Raw genomic sequence first — 16,940 nt, 5'->3', positions numbered from 1 at the left:
GGTCTCATTTATGGCCACAGCATTATAGTTCCAAGTACAGATCCATTCTCTAAGTTCATCACTCTCATTTCTGACACTCCTTGTAGATCTCACGCGCTTAAAAACTTCCTGGCATTCCTTGCTTCTCTCCACCCTCTCTCCTTGCTCCTCTGTTCATTAAAAAAAGACTTAAGTGGCAACACTTTCATGCAGAAAATGGTGGAGAGGTATGCCAATTAAGTGTTTTTGGCAAATCCAGGAGTATCTTCAAAATAAAAGTCTTCCTATGTGACTCTCCAGAGGTCAGTATCTCTTGTTTACATTCTGCAGTGTGCTGGGTCCAGTCACTTTCCTTTGTTTTGGCTTCTTTCCAGCCAGTACCCTGGGCATAAATGGAGGGTCTTCCACATAATCCTGCTCTTCCTCTGAAGGTTAAACAGCAACTGACTTGAAATTCCAGAATTCTACATTTTAAATGAGACCATAACTGATTTCAGTCCATTGGTGAAGACAGGTATTGAAAGTAATTGGGTATTTAGTTAAATGGAATGCTGTTGGTCAAAGATACACCATTAGCTCAAATTATTAGAGTTTCCATTGAGAGATGAATCAATTAGCTTTATTGTCACGTTGAGGTAACTCCATCTTTAGAATTTATTTTAGATTTTGATGTTTTCAACCTTCCTGGAAGTAGACAGCTCATCTCTAAATTTTTTTGCATCCCCTTTAGATGGAATGTCTATACAATGCAAGTCAGAGTCATAGAGATGTACAGCATGGAAACAGACCCTTAAGTTCAACTCTTGCATGCCAACCAGATATCCTAAACTAATCTAGTCCCATTTGCCAGCACTTGGCCCATATCCTTTTAAATCCTCACTATTCATATGCCCCAGTCCAGATGTCTTTTAAATGTTGTAATTGTACTTGTACTAGCCTCTACCATTTCCTTTAGCAGCTGATTCCATACACTCTCCACCTTCTGCATGAAAACGTTGCCTCTTAAAGTCTATCAGTCCCTCACCTTAAACCTATGCCCATTGGTTCTGGACTCCACATCCCAAGGAAAAGACCTTGTCTATTTATCCTTTCCATGCCTCTATAAGGTCACCCCTCAGTCTCTGACATTCCAGGGAAAACAACCCCAGCCTGTTCAGCCTCTCCCTGTGGCTCAAATCCTCCAACCCTGGCAATATCCTTGTAAATCTTTTTTTGAACCGTTTCAAGTTTCACAACATCTTTCCAATAGGAAGGAGACCAGAATTATACACAATATTCCAAAAGTGGCCTAACCAATGTTCTGTACAGCTGCAACATGACCTCCCAACTCCTGTACTCAATACTCTGACCAATAAAGGAAAGCATACCAAATACCACCTTCACTATCTTATCTATCTGTGACTCCACTTTCAAGGAACTATGAACCTGCACTCCAAGGTCTCTTTGTTGAGTAACACTCCCTAGGACCTTACCATTAAGTGTATAAGTTCTACTAAGATTTGTCTTTTCCAAAATGCAGCACCTCGCATTTATCTAAATTAAACTCCATCTGCCACTCTTCGGGCCAATGGCCCATCTGATCAAGATCCTTTGTAATCTTAGGTAACCCTCTTTGCTGTCCCCTATAGCTCCAATTTTGGTGTCATCTGCAAACTTACTAACTATACCTCCTGTGTTCACATCCAAATCACTTCTATAAATGAGGAAAAGCAAGTGGTTCAGAACCTTCTGAAAATATCATTTGTTTAATCTGGGCCATTTCTTGTCCACATTATCATCATGCTCACTGTTCTCAGCAACATGCAGTGCTGTAAACCCCCTCCTAGGTGACCCCATGCTGTCGGAAAACCACCTGCTCCATAGGCCAGGCATTCTTGTTCACTGTTGGCTTTCCTTTGCCACCATCTGCAAGTGAAGATGGAATGTCAGTGATTGCATTATTATGTACCTGTCATAGATGAATAGTTGGGAGCATGTGTAGATCATGAGAAATGAGCATGAGGCTGGTATTGAGGTGGGTAACTGTGCTAGTTATCCTGAATGCCCAGGGACTGGTGATGGGGTTTATTGCATTGAGTGGGATTTTGATGTGGGTAAGAGAGAGATTCACTGTTGATCATTTGCATGAGATCATTTACATGGCACAGTTACCAGGCCCAGATTCTGGGATTTGATGTCACCTGCCAAAGCCATAGTTTTTTCCTCTCCTGTTCAATTTGCAGTAACACTATTCGAGGCACTGTCCTGGTGTGTGCTACATAAAACAAGAACTGCAGATGTTAGAGATCAGAAGCAAAATCAAATTACAGGAATGATTTAATTGGTTTGGCAGAGAAATCAGGGTTAATGAGTTATTCAGAACTAAGGTGGTAGCAAAATCTGGTATAAACATGCTGAAGGTTGGGCAGGTTAGAAATGGAGTGAGCACTTAGGTGGAGATGGAGCCTGGTGAGAGTGACAGACAGTCAACGGGGCAGATGATATACCAGGGAGAAAGAAAAGCTCCTAATAGTGAACAGAACTAGATGAAAGTGGTTTGGCAGTATTATACATGTTGGTTCGATTCAGATTCTCTTTTAAAGAGGAATCTTTCAGAAGAAGTACCATTGCCACTGGATTCCCCTGGTGACTGTGGGGGGAAATGGCAGCATTAAGACTAAGATTGCAGTCCTGAAGCTATTGGTTCAGATGCTGCAGTTATTTTGGATGAAATGGATTTGCCAAATTTGAGTTCAGTACTGCGCTCTTTAATCTATCAGCACATTTTGAAATTTGATCCCATAACATGAGATTTGGGATAACCCAATTTCTGGTGCATATGTTTAATTTATTCTATGTTGAGAACTCTTCTCAAACTGTTCTTCAAAATAGTCCTTGGATTGGAATGTGAAACTGTTTTCACAACTGCGAATAACTTTACAAGACTAAGATACAGGTTTGATACTAAAATGTAATACATTTATTCTGTAAAACGCCTCCTCTTCAATTTATTTTGCTGAATAGTTGTTGCTCGTGAACACTGTTTATGCTTTTTGGTAGCTTTGCACTTTTTACTAGAAATGCAAAGCTTAGTTTTAATCTTGAACAGCTGATAAATGTGCTTTTTCGTCAATAGATATGTCCTCTGTGGCAATTCCAGGAATGTGCTGCTCCAAAACTTGGAGCAATGACCTTCTCTTTAAAAGATACTTTGACGACAGTAACAACATCTTAATCCCCAAACAACTCCTGTGTAACCTCAATTGGGGTTAGTTTTCAGTTGAATAAGACACCAGGCAAATGTCTTCGACCCAAGATTACTTTGCTCTTTTGAAAGATTGTGTTGAAAATCTGGGAGTGCAATCATTTGACCCCCCCCCAATAAATGTGTAAATTTGGATGGGAGGGCATTTCATTGGGGTGATGAGGGGGTGAATGAGGGTGCATCACTTTCCCTCTGTGACCCGATTTAAGTCCATGATAGGAAAGTCCAGTGGAAAACTTTCCCCCTTGGTATCGACTGTTCATTTAAGAGTGGTGTTTTGCACCCTTTTTGTGCTAACACAGCAAAGTGCTCACTGTGTGGGATGCATAAACAAATCCTGGCTTATTCATTTGCACCCTCCCAGGTGTATGTGTAGCGGGCATTGCAGAGAGATGGGAATCCAACAGCCATGCTGCTCTCCTTGCTGTTGATGCTGCTGCTTCTCCCAAATCTCTCTCTCTCTCTCTCTCCACCAAGATTTTGCCTCAAGTTTTCTAAGCAGACGGATCTCCGTTTAACTGATGTTCAGCACCTGTTTGAAATAACATCACTAAAAGTGTGTTCAACCTGTTACAGGTAACTGGAGAGATTAATCATGGTAAATGTAAAACTTTCTACACTCTTATACAGTCATGATTTTATAAACCTCTGTAAGGTCACCCCTCAGCCTCTGCAACAGCCTGTCTTCTCTACCCTGCCCCCACTACAAACCTGTTAAACATTGGCTGTTATCATGGGAATAGCATGACCTTGACGCACATGCTTTTAATAGTCAAAACTGAATGTTGTTGGCTTGCCAATGACAAGCTAGATAACTGTTATAAATATTTGTTTTGTTGAACCCTAGCATGGGGCTGTTTTTCCCTGGAGCATCGGAGGCTGAGGGGTGACCTTATAGAGGTCTATAAAATCATGAGAGGCATGGATAGGGTAAATAGACAAAGTCTTTTCCCCTGGGTGGGAAAATTAGAGGGCATAGGTTTAAGATGAGAGGGGAAAGATTTTAAAGGGACTTAAAGGGCAACTTTTTCACAGAGGGTGGTGCACGTATGGAATGAGTTGCCAGAGGAAGTGTTTCAGGCTGATGCAATTACAACATTTAAAAGGCATCTGGATGGGTATATAAATGGGGAGGGTTTAGAGGGATGTGGGCCAATGCTGGCAAATGGGACTAGATTAATTTAGAATTAGGTCAGCGGGGACAAGTTGGACCGAAGAGTCGGTTTCTGTGCTGTACTCTGACTGAGTTTATTTTTCTAAATTGCATTTTCATTGACTTGGTCATTTTTGTGGCATTGGCAAGCAGAGGTTTCTGTTTTGTATTTGATATCATTCCACAATGAGTGACAAAATAATTGTTTACAATTTTTTTTGTTTTCACCAACTTAATGTCTAATTAAATTGCTTAACTTTTGCTCTTCCAGTTGCTAAGGGAAATGATTGCTAGAACAAGTCAGCTCATTCAGTAATCAAAGCTGCAGGTATGGATTATCTAACAAGCTCTTCCTGCGCCCCCCCCCCCCCCCCCTCCTTGGCAGGATCTTGCAGTGAACATGAAATTTAGTCACCTAAAGTTGTGTGGTCCAATTTTTTGATCTTTGATCCTTTTAATTCAATTTGGCAGAAACTTGAGTTCCTTGAAATTTCACTGCATGAGTTAAAATGTCGCACAGTGACTTTTAGGACCTAACAATCAATCATGGAGTGCTCATTTGCAGTTCACAGATGGTAAAGGAAGCTATCCATCAAGGAAGCTGATGAGATTGTCATAAACAGGTGACCACTGTATATGGAATAGTTGACATCTTGTTTTATTTCCTAATAAGCAACTGTTGGATTATCATCAATGTTGTCACATTTTATTGTGCAAGCTTTGCCCCACGGAACATAAAGAACGTTTTAACAATGCAGGAGTTTTATATTGAGACAGCCTGATACTTGGTTGTTTGAAAAACTCCTTTCTCACAGTACATGGTGTTAAAGGCAAGGGGATAATACTTGCAATGGTTTGCACTAAATATGCCTGAGAACTAATTTATGGTGGGTATGCATTATTTCAGATAAACACAAAAACAAAATTATTTTTGCAAGATGCTAAAACATGAACCATATATCTAAGTATGCCAATGTTGTTTGGGTTAGAAATGCATTATGTATCAATGTGCTTCCTGGCTTTCCATAATAAACGTGATCTTTACCATGAGGCACTATCTGTATCTGTTTTCCAAGCCATTCAATAAAAGCACAGTACCAAATCTGGTACTGTGATCTTGTAAAAGTGTCAGTGGAGTTGATTTGAATATTGCAGAACTGTAAAGAAATGCAGTAAACAGTACAAGGATATTCCAACATAATGTAGAAGCTGCTGAAATCACAGTAAGGAGAACACAAAGAAGCAGGCTGAAAGCACTGAGTAACACAATAGCAATTTTGTCTCCAAGAAATCTAGATGAAAGATGATATGGAACAAAGCTGGCTGGTTCTGACTTGGAGTGAGATACAAAATTGCAACAGAGTTATTTAACAAGTCAAATCATCTACAAATAGCTATACTTTTAGCACCACCAAGTGTATTCCACCCTAATCTCTCCAAAGTACAGACATTTTGAAAACCTTTTAAGGCATGTTTTGAGTCCCAAATGAATGCAGCTTCAAATATGTATTTAATATCAAGATCTAAGGTAAGAAAATCTATTGATCAATGTGTGACAACAATTGCAACTCTCCAGAATCCTGAGAGTTTGTGAAGCTGCAAGATGTTTTAAATTAAGATAGGATTGAATTGGGCATGAGGTATCCTACAGTTAAGATATAATCTGCTTCTAAGAGATGCTCAGTCAGGAAAATGATTTGATATGGGCAGAAGCATGTGGCATAACAGACTAGGCCTTGTACCATGTTGATGTTCCAGGCTGAAAAGCTTGAATGATACCTGACTGAGGTAGGAGATTGTGGAGGATGTGACACCAAAGGAAAGGTGTGATAGGGAAGAGCTGCAAGAAATGGAATCCTTTTGCACACAAGTGTTTGCCCAGAAGGAAAATGAACAAGCAAGTGTAGATGGCTTCTTGAGATTATCAGCTGAAAACTCAGATAAATCGCTCTCTGCCTACAACAGGTTGGTTCAGTCTGGTCGATCAGTGATAAATGGTTTGTAACTGTTGAAAGGTCAGCAGTGTCAGATGCCAGTGCATCATTGCAAAAGTATGACCTTCAGAGATATGCGTGAAGTGACTCCATATGGTGATCTAAAAATGATGTATTTTTGCACTTCATGTTGAGGCTGCATGATAGCATGATATGCATTCTAAGAAGACAGAGTACTCTGAGCCTGGTGCAATGACAAGAACATATTTAAAATTCCTGATCATAGGTGACAAGCAAATGCCACTCATCATGGCTGCAGTAAGTCAAAAGCTTGGATTACTAACCCTCTGTCAAATTAGATTTGCATCATGTCATAGCACGCTAATCTATTAAGAATGATACAATCCTGGAGAAGTACAACAATGTATTTTACAGGGTTAGCATGTCTTTCTGGAGAAAATCAACTTTTTAAAGTAAGATGAGTGCTTGAGACTAGTTCAAGATTTGCTGAGGAAATTTCTGGCTGCCCTGAGGACCAGATGAAAGAGCTGACAAAAATGAATCAATCAAGAAATTGACTAGTCCTATAGAATTGATTAGCTGTGTGATAGCAGGGATATAACCTGGAAACTGAGTACAATCATCAACCTAAAGGATGTCAGACTTTAACCCCAACACCCCATCCCAGCTATCCAAGAAATTGTGCCATAAACTTTAGGCAAAAAGCAATCCTAGATACATCAGAGAGTTACTGGTGAGTTAAACTTTAAAAGTAACAGCTTCCTAACTATGTTGTGGACATTTCCACAGCTCCAGTGGAGTACCATAAGATAAAAACGGAAATAGGTCATTACAATCTCTGCGTCTGCTGTTCCATTCAATTAGATCCTGGCTGATCCTATAATCCTCAACTCTGCTTTCCTACTTTCCCTCTAATTCTTGGTCAATCCCAGCCTCGAATATACTGAATGATCTAGCTTTGACTGTCCTGTGTGGTAAATATTTCCATCGGTACATTACCCTCTGAAAAGGAACTACATCCTCCGGTCTGAGACTGTCCCACGTGAGGATACATCCTCTGAATACCTAGTCTGGCAAACCCCCTAAGAGCCTTTTTTGTTATTCAATTCAGTCTCCTCTCATTCTTCTGGTCAAATGAGTACAGGCCCAACCTAGTCAATCTCCTGTCATATGAGAGTCCCTTCAAACCTGGGATCAACCTAATGAACCTGCTCTGAATTGCCTCCAAAAACAATACATGTAGGGCAGGTAAAGCAGTTTGCAGTATTCTGGGTTGATTCCAATAGCAAGCCATTTCCAAATATTTTCCTCATGCTGCTATCCACTTCCAAGTGATTGCAAGGAATCTTAATCCAGTTGGAGAGAGAACATGAGCAAGTTGAGCAGTGCCGACATGCTGTCAAGAGCACCACTCCCAATGAATAAAGTCTAAAACGTTATGACATTATGGAATCTTTTTCGAGATCCGATGTGAAGAAACAACTTAATGCTCTGGATGTCATCAATCCAGTAGAGATTTTGACTGTAACAAACAAACAAACAAACAAACTGCTCAAATCAAGTGAACCACTCACCTTGATGCAATTCCTCAAATGTTGCAAGTAATAGAGCTGAATGTATCTGCTGAAAACATTGAGATCCCTGTGGTCATTTGGGTACATTTGAGCGTCCAGAAATGATTTGATGAGATGGCCTTCTGTAAGTAGGAAATCACTGTTACCCCTGATAGATTGAGGGCTGATAAATTACTTCCTGACAAGCCACCCAGACATTGGCCATTCTTCGTCAGATTCATCTCAAACACACAAACAAAATCCATGATCGCATCAACCAGTGAAGCACTTGTAATTAACAAGCGAAGGAATTTAGAGCTGCCACTGATGTGATAGCAGTAGTTGTATGGGAACAATCTGGACTTTTTACATTAGGATGAGAAAAATATGATTTATTTTAGGATGGGAAGTTGCTGCTCTCAAGAAGATATTTTCAGCTAGAATTTTAGGTGTCACAAATTATATTTAGATAGCAAAGAAAATTCATAATTACCCAAGTGAAAGAAACTTGATTGCTCAGGCTGTTATAATTATGGCAATCAGTATCTAAGTCCCCTTTGAGTAGAATAATGAACCAATCTTGTGTGGGTCTTCTGTACAATGCTTTTGAAAGCTAGAATTATTTGTGAACTGTGTAGAACAGGTAATTTACAGAATGTTTAAACAATCTCTGCATTTTATCCATGCCTTGCCTGCTTTATTTGAACATAACATCAACAGAGAATCATTTAGTATTTGCCAAGTGTTGTATTACATTGTGTTACTTAATAACCGTTGCTCCATCTTCTACAGATTGGCACAACAGTTGATAGTTTGTCTTAAGACATGACAAACAGTTAATGGACCAGAATTCCTAAGCTTTATTTTGTGGTTTTTTTTCTATATATTCACAAACTCTGACAGCATAAAAATTCTATTGGTGCATACAACAAATATAGGTGTGTGGGTATATCAGGAATAAAAGAATGACAAGAAAAATTAGGGCCAATGAAGGATAGTAGTGGGAAGTTGTGCGTGGAATCTGAAGAGATGGGGAGATGCTAAATGAATATTTTTGGTCTTTTTCCAGTGTGAATATCAACTATGTTGTCAAGGAGAATACTGAGATACAGGTTACTAGACTAAATGGAATGGAGATTCACAAGGTGGTGTTAGCAGTTCTGGCAACTCTGAAAATAGATAAGTTCGCTGGGCTGGATGGGATTTATCTTCGGATTCTCTGGGACACCAGGGAAGAGATTGCAGAGCCTTTGGCTTTGATCTTTATGTCATCATTGTCTACAGGAATAGTGCCAGAAGACTGGATGATAGCAAATATTATTCCCTTGTTTAAGAAGGGGAGTAGAGACAACCCTGATAATTATAGACCAATGAGCCTTACTTTAGTTGTGGGTAAATTGTTGGAAAAGGTTGTAAGAGAGGATTTGTAGTCATCTAGAAAAGAATAAGTTGATTAGGGATAGTCCACATTGTTTTGTGAAAGGTAGGTCATGCCTCACAAAAACTTTGAGTGAGTTATTTGAGAAGGTGACCAAACAGGTGGATGAAGGTAAAGCGGTTGATGTGGTGTATATGGATTTCAATAAAGCGTTTGATAAGGTTTCCCATGGTGGACTATTCCAGAAAATAGAGGCATGGGATTGAGGGTTAGTAGTTTGAATCAGAAATTGGTTAGTGGAAAAAAGACAGAGGATGATGGTTGATGGGAAATGTTCATCCCGGAGTTCAGTTACTAGTGGTGTACCACAAGGATCTGTTTAGGGGGGTCACAGCTGTCTCATTATTATAAATGACCTAGATGTGGGCATGCAAGGATGGGTTAATAAATTTGCAAATGACACTAATGATGGTGGAGTTGTGAATAGTGACAAAGAATGTTGTAGGTTATACAGGGACATAAGCTGCAGAGCTGAGCTGAGAGGTGGCAAATGGAGTTTAATGTGGAAAAGTGTGAAGACATTCACTTTGGAAGAAGCAACAGAAATAAAGAGTACTGGCTAACTGTAGGATTCTTGGTAGTGTAGATGAGCTGCAATATCTATGTCCATGTACATAGATCCCAGAAAGTTGTCACCCAGGTTGATAGGGTTGTTAAGAAGGCATACGGCGTGTTAACGTTTTTTGGCAGAGGGATTGAGTTTCAGAGCCATGAGGTCATACTGCCGCTGTACAAAACTCTGGTGCGGCCACATTTGGAGTGATGCATACAGTTCTGGTCATTGCATTATAGGAAGGATGTGGAAGCTTTGGAAAGGGTTCAGAGGAGATTTACTAGAATGTTGCCTGGTGTGGAGGGGAAAGGTCTTAAGAGGAAAGGCTGAGGGACTTGAGACTGTTTTCATTAGAGAACAAGGTTGGGAGGTGACTTAACTGAGACATAAGATGATTGGAGGGTTAGATTGGTGGACAGTGAGAGCCTTTTCCCTAGGATGGTGCTGGCTAACATGAGGGGACAAAGCTTTAACTTGAGCAGTTATAGATATAGGACGGATGTCAGAGGTAGTTTCTTTACTCAGGGCAGTAGGGGTGTGGAATGCACTGCCTGCAACAGTAGTAGATTTGACAACTTTCAGGACATTTAAATGGTCATTGGATAAACATATATGGATGAAAATGGAATAGTGTTGGATCGATATGTTTCAGATTGGTTTCACGGGTTGGCACAACATTTGAAGGCTGAAGGGCCTGTACTGCGCTGTTATGTTCTATGTTCTAACAAATGTTTTATTCTTGAGTGATTTCCTCTGGCAGTTGAAAAACTTAATATGCTGGAGTCTTCAGCTCTTTTCAAAATCAGGCCCCATTATCCCTTCCAAGATGATTCTGAAAATATCTAGAGTTTGTTGTTTGAGAATTTGATTTGGAAAACCGAAGAATCAATGACACATGTTTTAAACAAAAGTGTAATCTGTTTTTGAAATAAAACATTATGGTCCTGTTTTCTCTCATATTGTTCCTTATAGGTTGGTTAAGTGATTTTTCAATTATGCTGGTTGGAGCAACATTAAATCGTGGCTTATTCTATAGCTCTGGATGTGAAAGGAAATGGCTATAGCTATCCAGTTCAGTCTGGACAAAGTCTTGCCAAATCAAGTGAAACCTGGCTGTTATCAGTTTGAAATTTGACTTGAAAGGGCCAAAATTAGGTCTTCACGTTTTAATGAAGTGAAAAATCGCTGCAGTGTGGTGATTTTCCTCCTGTCAGTGAGCAAATCTAATTAGTTTGGATCAAGGAGCTTTGTACTCTAACTTCTCAGTGTTTTCACTTGCTGTCAATAACACAAAACCATGTAATTATATGGGTAGGTATGTACTAAGAACCTGTTATCTAGTTCGAATTATGAAGGAATTCTGAAAACATTGTATGTTTTGCTGTTGGGCACTATGGACCCTTCTGAATACAATATATTCCAATCATTTTTTGGATTGACCCTGCTATACTTGGAGATAAGTTGAGGGACATCTAACAATTTATGTAATTTCTTTGTTGACCTTCCAATGAGTTAAGCAAGTCAATGTTGCACCTTAAAGAATGACTTCATATTTTAAGCAAAACAAGTTGCACCAGAGGCCATTTCCACCAAGCCTTCACATGCAACTTCCAGTCATATGTCCAGTCCCAGCAGTGAGCTTTTCATATGACTGGGCATGTTCAGGCAAGACCGGTCCCAAAGTTTGCTTGTGTACCTTTCTTCTCTTCTCCCCCACCACGAGAGCAACCTGTTCCCAATCAAGTTTTGAGTTTGATCCCAGTTATGAGTGTCCTCATCCTGCTCTGTCTTGATTTTCTTAAATAAATTGAGACATCAGGGAAATATTTGCCTCACATCACATTGTAATATTAAACAGTCAAAGGATATCTGGTTCATTCCCTGTAGGAAAATTTTTTGAAATAAATTGTATGAAGAAAAAAATTGTATTGGACTGTACAAAGCTGTTAAAATATTTGCTAAGATTAATGAAAATACCTAATAGGGTTTGAAACATGATCCATTGTTATGGATCAAGTGGTCATGAGAGTAATGTTGTTGCAACACAGTATGTTCCATCCATTAGTTTGTAACGTGACAAATCAAGTTTTTCGTAGTGCAGTACAGAAAGTCTCTAACAAAGACCTCTGTTATATTCCTATTGCTCCTTCAAGGGTTAGATTTATTATAAAAGAAAATTTTTGAGGGAAGAGGTGATCTTAAAGTATACAGCTTCAGGAAAGGAAATGCACACTTTCTATTGAGTGAGTCACGTCTTTATTACGCAATTTAAAAGAATAAAACAATTTTTTGTTAATCAAGTGCAAGTGACTGTATTGAGATTGAAGACCAGGCTTGTTGCATTCGCTAAACAGTTTAATGCATATCACTCTTTATTCTGTTCCCTGCATTCTCTCAATCTGTATAAATGCTCAAATCATTGTCTTAATGCCTACTAATTGCAAAGGCTGTGAATTATGTGATACAACCTATTTGATTTACTTTCTTCCAATGTCACTTGGGTATTTTAGACTTTGGTCTGTCTTTGAAGGGCTTTAAAGTATTTCTGTAGCCACGTGTTCTCTATTCAAAGTAGTATCCATGAGTGTTCTTGGAGGCTAATGGAAACAGAATAAACACTGTAATACATTAGACTTCAGATGGAGTCTGTGTTTTATTTTCGTTTGGGATGAACATTCAGAGCATGAAGACAGTCTTTTTGGTTTCAGGTTTGCAAAAGTCTTGGCTGAAACCGGGTGCTTAACAGTTCAAATTACTTTGTTTTTTGAAGAAATAGGAAATCTGTATTAGAGATTAATATTAAAGTTCTAAACCAAAAGTATTTAGTTAAAACTTTGGAGGTTCTTTGAAGCTGAGAAAGTCTAAACTCAGTTGCTGAAGACGTTAGGAAGAAGCTATTAGTTCTCAGGACTGAGAATTAAAGCAACGGTTGGGTTAAAACCATTAGATGTGAAAGGAAAGGGAATTCTTTCTGATGTGATGCTGTTTGGATTAATTGTGTTTTGCCATATGACTCAACATCTTTTAAACTTCTGTGAATAATTTAGTATTTTAGTAATTCTTCTGCATAATACGCTTCTTTTTACAACAGAACCTGCAGCATTTTGTACTTGATTTGGTAAAATGTCATCTCATTAAGACCAAAATACTTTAACTTGTTTGTATTAACGGCTGAAATCATAACAATATTGGTGGGAGTACCTGCTGCTGAAAGGATCTGTATTGTAGTAATGTTTGCAAAGAAATGTGACACTTCCAAAATTCAGCCATTGAGAAGGTGGAATTGTGCAGTGGATTGAACTAAGCTTGTGTGTTTTGTTGCTAGTAGCATTCTGAATTCAGTACATCACACAAAGCTTTAACAGTATAAGAACAAGAGATCCCTATAAATGTATGTAGATATTAGATGGGCTATTTTGGTGTACTTGTTCTGGGCAAGATCATTACCAGTGTTTAGGGTCCCATTGCTTTTCAGCCTGCAATGGTGGGAACACTTTTCATTTAAAGTGTGAATTTCAGATAGTTAATTTTATGTTGGGATTAGCAAAATTTCTAAATGTAACAAATTTCAAAATACAAATTCAAATAACAAGTTTCTAAATATTCAGAAACAATTCGAGGTAGTGATTTGTTGCTATCCTGGCTAGTGACGAATCAGATGGACTGTGAATTATGGTAATTCCATTATTTCTTCATGGATTCCACAAGGATTTTCAATGCACTCCCTCCAGTGAGTCGTGACATGTTCAGTGATGTAAGGAAAGGAGTTTCAGGACTTTGGTCCAGTGACAGTGAAGAAATAGAGACATCATCCCAAATTAAGATGGTGTGGCTTGGAGGGGAACTGTGTAATGCTTTGATGCTGATTTTGTCCTTGATCTTCTGGATGGTAGAGGTCATGCATTTGGTAGGTGCTGTTGAAGGAGCTTTGAGTTGCTGCAGTTAATCTTCCAGATGGTGCATACTGCTGCATCGAAACTAAACTTGGTTCATGCATGACTAATTTATTCCAGTGAGGTAAAAACAATGACTGCAGATGTTGGAAACCAGGTTCTGGATCAGTGGTGCTGGAAGAGCACAGCAGTTCAGGCAGCATCCAAAGTGCAGCGAAATCAACGTTTCGGGCAAAAGCCCTTGTTTATTCCAGTGATTGTCCAATGATTGAACAATATAACTTGCAAGATAGTACTATCTGGTTAACAAGCTTGGGATGGAGGGGGGAATGTGGGGAAGAGAAAGATGAGGATTAAAATGCCATTATCCACAGCGGGGTGAATTATTCTGTTCAAAGAATAATTGTTAGAATACAGATAATGCAATTGCTAACTGATCCCATTTTATCACATGATGCAAACTTTTAGTAGACAGAGCACTCTATTTGCTTTATCTTTGTTAAACCGCTTCACAGGGTTGCAGAAGTACATGATTCAGTATACAGAATGGAGTGGATTTCGGATTACTGGCCTAAACTGCCTGTGATAATTAATATAAGCAGGTTAGTGGTATGAGTCCCTGCTTGTCCGGAGATTGCTAAAGGCAAAGTTAAAGGATTGTTTTCACGATCAGAATTTTATTATTAAACATGGTGAATTCCATTCCATTCAAATGTATGCAATGGTCAAGGAGTTGTAAAGTTGCTGCTGCAGTCATTTCAACATCCATGTACATACACCAAAACAACAAGAAAGCCATTAACTTGTTTTGATGTCCAGGGCAGAAAACTGGAAGTCAGTTTGAGAAACATTAAAATATGTTGCAAGCCCATTAAAATGAATAGAGCAGAACATTATTTTTAAGATATATTTGAATCCAGTGAGTTGAGACATTGTGTTACTTGCAAAAGTGCATCCTCAATGAATGTCACGGTTCACAACCGGGTTAGCTTTGCCTTCATTCTGCCAGTATATCTGATTCCTTTATTGACTTGATCATTGACTGTAGCCTACTATAATTATTTATCCCTTTATGTTGTTGTCAAAATCAAGTTTTATGGAGGATATCTTTTTGAAAGACTGAGAGAAAATGAACAGAACTGGAACGTGAAAATTCAGTAAATCATAAACCCATAGAAATACAGAAAATAGGAAAAGCAAGAGTAGCCAGTTAACATTATTCCTCTATTTCAGTGCTCTATTCATGCATTCCCCCCTAGCCCTCAATGTCTTTTAGCATCTAGAAATCTATTTTTAAAAATCATATTCAGAGACTTGATCTCCATTGTCTCTGCAGTAGAGAATTTGTCATCAGTTTCTTGGGGGATGGGGTGTGGGAGGTGGGGAATTATCCTTATCTCAGTTCTAACTGGTCTGTCTTGTATCTTGACAGCACATCACCTTGTTCTACTCACCTCAGTCAGGGGGAACATCAACCAGCCCCGTCAGAACTTTATATATTTCAGTGGGATTGTCTCTCATTTATCTAAACTCAGTGAATATAGATCTAATCAACCTAATGTCTTCTCATAACAAAACTGGCATCCCAGGAAACATTCTGGTGTACCTTCACTAAATTCCCTCCATGTAAGTATGTCCATCCTTGGACAGTTGCAATTGTGTAATGGTTTTGTTGATGGACTGTTCAAATGCTGCCATGCTAGATGAATCCAGAATTTTAAAAAAATTAATGGTGATGTCCTTGAAGAAAGTGAGGACTGGAGTTGCTGGAGATCAGAGTCAAAATGTGTGATGCAGGAAAAACACAGCAGGTCAGGCAACATCGGAGGAGCAGGAGAGTTGACATTTTGGGCATAAGCTCTTCAGAAAGGACAGTGGTGATATCCTTCCATTATGACTGAGAATGCCCAAGTTCAAGTCCCATCTCCTTTAGAGGTCAGTCAAAATATAGCTGAAAAGTTTTTATTTTTCAATTTACCTTTTCTTGGGTAGGCTTGCTTTCAGTAACCAGTGTACACGGACATCTAGGTCCCTTTGTACAATAATAGTTTTCTAGTGTTGGGATCCATTATTAAGGTTAGGTAGTGTAAGAAACTTTATTGTTAGGTAGTGCTCACATAAGGTAGTATTAGCAAATCTGGAACTTGTTAGCTTCACTAGACAACAGTAAGCCATTATGTTACACTAAGAACAGACTGAAAAGCTGATGGCATAGCCTGAAGAGGCCCCAGGGAGGGTGAGAGATAACAGGACATTAGAGCCGTGTCTAGATACACGTAGCTCAAACTGAGGTAATAGAACGTTATCAGGCGAGACCCAATCACAGACGAAAAATTCTGTTTTTTACCAAATAAGGATGTAACTCTGGAATGTGAGAGAACAAAAGGATAGACAAATTTAAAAAATAGTCAGAACGCCTTCTCCAGCAAGCCTGATACCTTGCTGTAACTCGATTCTCTCTCGAATAAAGCAGTCTGTTTCTTAAAATCTGACCCGGTGTCTCATTCCTCCGAAACGAACATGGGGACGGTAGAACCGTCCTAACACTAGTCTATCACTGTTCAAAGAATAGTCTACCCTTCTTCTACCAAGTGAACAGTTTTCACTTCCTTTAGTCACTGGATCTGCTATGCATTTGTCCACTTGTTCAGCTGTCTAAGTGTCTCAATGCCTGTCATCGGCAAATGTGGAAATAATGTATTTGATTCCTTCACTGGAAATCATTCTTCATTGTGAATAGCTAAAGCCCAAGCACTGCTTCCTGCAGTAGCTCACTTGTCATTACCTTACATTTTGAATAGGCCCATTTATTCCAACTTTTATTTTCTGGCTGCTAACAAGTTCTCATTTCATGCCATATATTACCCTAATCCCATGTGTGTTAATTTTGCACACTAACTTTTTTTATGGAAGCTTTCTGAATCTCCCTCCCTATTTTAGTGGTTATGCCTTCAAAGCAGTCTCTCTGGTAGATTTGTCAAATATTTATACCCCTTCATACAGCAAAGGATTGAGGGCAGAACAGTAGATGTGATGTACATGGACTTCAGTAAGGAGTTCAACAAGTTCCTCATGGTAGATTGGTTAGCAAGGTTAGATCTCATGGAATACAGGGAGAACTAGCCATTTGGATACAGAACTGGCTCGAAGGTAGAAGGTCGTGGGGGTGGGT

At 39.1% G+C, this 16,940-nt stretch overlaps 1 protein-coding gene across 2 annotated transcripts in view; it reads left to right on the top strand.

Moving 5' to 3' along the window:
* Positions 1 to 16,940, top strand: part of cdk14 (cyclin dependent kinase 14) — a 657,100-nt gene that overhangs the window by 42,679 nt on the left and 597,481 nt on the right. Inside the window, exon 1 of one of the 2 annotated variants that reach the window (XM_060824931.1) lies at positions 11,986 to 12,118. The exons of the other annotated variant lie outside the window; for it this stretch is intronic. The gene's annotated coding sequence lies outside the window, so the exon portion shown is untranslated. Of the gene's footprint in view, positions 1 to 11,985; positions 12,119 to 16,940 lie in introns of those variants that run through there. 2 annotated transcript variants of the gene reach the window in all.

This window comes from Hemiscyllium ocellatum, chromosome 5 (assembly GCF_020745735.1).
Source record: "Hemiscyllium ocellatum isolate sHemOce1 chromosome 5, sHemOce1.pat.X.cur, whole genome shotgun sequence".
NCBI classification, from domain to species: domain Eukaryota; kingdom Metazoa; phylum Chordata; class Chondrichthyes; order Orectolobiformes; family Hemiscylliidae; genus Hemiscyllium; species Hemiscyllium ocellatum.
This window is presented reverse-complemented; position numbering and strand designations above follow the sequence as displayed.